This window comes from Lactuca saligna, chromosome 4 (assembly GCF_052625555.1).
Source record: "Lactuca saligna cultivar CGN05327 chromosome 4, ASM5262555v1, whole genome shotgun sequence".
Classification (NCBI taxonomy): Eukaryota; Viridiplantae; Streptophyta; class Magnoliopsida; order Asterales; family Asteraceae; genus Lactuca; species Lactuca saligna.
This window is the reverse complement of record NC_136420.1, coordinates 240792088-240795570: the sequence shown is the minus strand read 5'-3', so window position 1 is coordinate 240795570 and position 3483 is coordinate 240792088. Positions and strand designations below refer to the sequence as shown.

The 3483-nt window shown below is 37.8% G+C and overlaps 1 non-coding gene across 1 annotated transcript; it reads left to right on the top strand.

Moving 5' to 3' along the window:
- Positions 1 to 3026: 3026 nt before the first annotated feature.
- Positions 3027 to 3133, top strand: LOC145044558 (small nucleolar RNA R71). Its single transcript, XR_013681507.1, has one exon. It is a non-coding gene; the product is annotated as a small nucleolar RNA R71 (small nucleolar RNA).
- Positions 3134 to 3483: the final 350 nt, after the last annotated feature.

Genomic DNA, 3483 nt, shown 5'->3' with positions numbered 1-3483 from the left:
ACATTCATCTATTTTTACTAAGCCATATGCATATCCGTCATCTGGAATTTTGTCAAATCTAGCTATTGTTTTATCACAATCATAAGAAATGTTATCAACCTTCCATCTCTCAAAAGATAGAAAAGGTAATAAATTCCTATATTGTTCTTTGCTTATGTCACTGTAATGATGCAAAGCTGTAAGTTTTCTATAGAGTCTCTTTGCAGAATTACAATAGATATTTCTTTGTGCTAACAAGAGTTTTACATCGCTTGAAAAAGAGTCTCTATCACACATTATGTTTTTGATTTGTAATTCCTAAACATTCTGCCTTTGTGATTTTCGAATCAAGCTTCTTTTGTGTCTCTAACAATTGTAAGCTTAGTTTCTTCGCCTCGTTACTAGCAGACACAACAATTGAATCGAAATAAGAAACAGTGTCATCAAAAGCAACAATTTCATCATTATATGCATTTAAAGGAATATTGAAAGATTCTAGTATAGAACCTACCTTCATAGTCATCAGAGATTTATCAGCTGATTTGGACACAAAGCATCTTCCTATGACCTCTTCATCAGAATCAGCTTCATATCTCGCATATAGAGAACCATGCATCAGATTGTGCATTTCATAATCGTCTGATCCTGAAGACTGGATTTGATACACACTTTCTTCCTCCTATTCTCCTTTAGCAACCAACGACATGCCTTTTTCTTTCGCTTTAACTTCCTCCAGTTTCTCCGAATAATACGCCTCATCCTTCACTTTGTTCTTCTTCTCCTCTTTCTGACGAAGCATACAATCATTCGCAAGATGATTGGCCCCGTTGCAATAGCCACAGTTAATTCCAGAATCTCCTTTCAATTTCTTCTCTCTATTCTCCTCAACAACTTTCATTTCCTTCTTTTCTATTTTCTTTTTCTCCTCACCACTATCCTTGTTTAGATAATTTCCTCTTCCTTCACTTTGCCTTGTCTTCGAATTAAATGGTTTCTTAAAGAACTTTTTAACTTTATTGTTAGATTAGAATGCAATTGCTTCATCGTTAGAATTCATTAAAAGTCCTTCTTCTGCATCAGAATCACCACTTTCTACAGTTTCTTTTTCTGTAACTTTCGAGACAAGAGCCAAAGGACCACCCATAGTAAGCTTCGACTCCTCGGCCATCTCATTGACCTCACATTCATAAGTTTTGAGTTGATTATACAAATCATTCAATGAAGATGTAGCGAAACTTTGCTGATTTTGACCATCATATTCACACTTCTCCACTCTTTTCTGAGTCCCATCACAAACGTAAGATTGAATTCCATTGTAGAACGAGTGATACCATATCGATTGCATCGATATATCAACTCATTGAAGCGATCATAGTATACTTTGATTGTCTCATTTTCCTTCTGTCGAAATTCCTTTAACTCCATCAAACATTGCTTTACTGAGTTAATTTTCGTATTTTCGCTTCCATGATACTTTTCTTTAAGAGTGTTCCATATCTCCTTCGCACTTTTACAACCACAAAAATAGTTGTAAACAACTGGTGGCAATGCACCTCTGAGCTCCCTCAGATATCGTTTCTCATGTCTCTTCATTTTGTCAACTAGGAAAACAAATTTCCCAATTTTAACAAGGATGTCTTCTATGATTCCCCTTGGGTGCATCACCGAACGATTGGCCATGTGAATGGTCATCTTTGTAGCCTTCATTTTCTGAATATTTAGCTTTTGATAGAATAAATACGACATCAAATTTATGCTAGCCTCGGAGTCGGCTAAAGCATAAGTCTTCAAATTGTTACCAAACTCACATGGAAGAGTGAGGCATCCAAGATCTCCCATCTTCTTAGTTATATCTCCTAATACTGTTTTTAAGCTTTGTTCACTAAGAATGACCTTAGAATTCTTCTTCAACTATTGACGAGTGTCTATAAGATCTTGTAGGAACTTCGCGTATTCTGTAATTTTTGAAAGTGAATCAATAAAAGGGGTATTAATAGGAATAACCTTTATTTGCTGAATAAACTCCAGATGTTCCCTTTCTAGTGGACTGAGATGTGCTTGAGACAGAAACGGAAAAGGAGGTCAGTAAGCTAGAACGGATTTTGAATTTTTCTATTCAGATTGAGGCCACGTTGTGTGCATGTCGGGATCACGACGTGAGTCTGGTGTTTCAGCAACAATTTCATTTTCGAGCTTCAACTTCTTTGGATTTGGTCCGGATGGATTTGGCTCCTCCTCTAGTGCCTCTAAGAACTCAGAGATGGCATCTTCTTCAGTATCAATCATCATAACATGGGATTGAGCATTCTTTTCGGGAAATTGTGGGGATAATTTGTTGCTCACCAAATTAGTGAGTTGGCCAACATGGACTTCCAGATTATGGATTGATGCTTGATGATTTCTTAATGAGGCTTGTTAGTCAATCATCATTTTGTGTTGTTCTTTCATCATGTTCATGTGTTGCTTTATCACTGCATCAGTATCATCATGCCTTTTCTTGGACGCTTCCATAAATTGGGTCAAAATGTTTTCCAAGTCTACTTTCTTCTCGGCAGGTGGTTGCTCTTTTTGATAGAAGCCTCGACCTGTCTACTTATATTTCTCTTCCTTTTGCTTCTTATACTCATTGTAAGGCATCCACTCTTTCTTTGGTTTCCTCCAGTCTTCATCATACCTATCCCCACTCAAGTAGCAAACTTGAGCATTCTTGTTCCCATATTCATCCAAATGGCAATCCTTAGTCAAGTGTGGCCCACTTCATCTCTCACATCCAACTCTTATTCCATGAATTGATTGGTCCATCTGGGTCAATCTCCAGTCCATAGTATTGAGCATCGCCATCATACCAGCCATCTCTTCAGAATGTGCACCTCCACTTCCTTTTACTCCATCTTGTCTTGGGTTGTGATACTCACGAGTGTGTTTTGCAAACTAAATCCTTGACATCCCTTGGATTTTTGTTTGTCAGTGGCCCTTGAGAATCAAGGAGTTGCATTGTCATAACATTTACCCCATCATAGAAAATATACATTTGTTGTTGAACATTAAGATCATGTTGAGGACAATTTCTTAACAACCCTTTGTAATGCCCCCATGCCTCATATAGTGACTCCCCCGGTTGTTGCTCAAAGTTGTCTATTGCCTTCTTGAGTTTAGCAATCTTTGATGGCGGGAAAAAATTGGTCCAAAAATTATTCGCGCATCTGAGCCCAAGTAGTGATTGTACCAGGTGGAAGTGCTTTCAACCAATCCTTAGCAACCCCCTTAAAAGTAACAGGAAGCATCCTTAACAAGATGGTTTCTCTATTAACATTCACGACATTGAAATAATCCGCAGTGTCATTGACCTCGTCTAGATGCTTAAAAGAATCCTCATGATTTAAAATGGAACATCCTTAAATGCATTAAGGATGTGTCCCTTCAACTTGAATGTGGCAGTGGCAGGAGTTGCGGGTTGTATTAACCTTGGACCAACATTGTCTCGAATTCGCTTCTTGTAAGCTC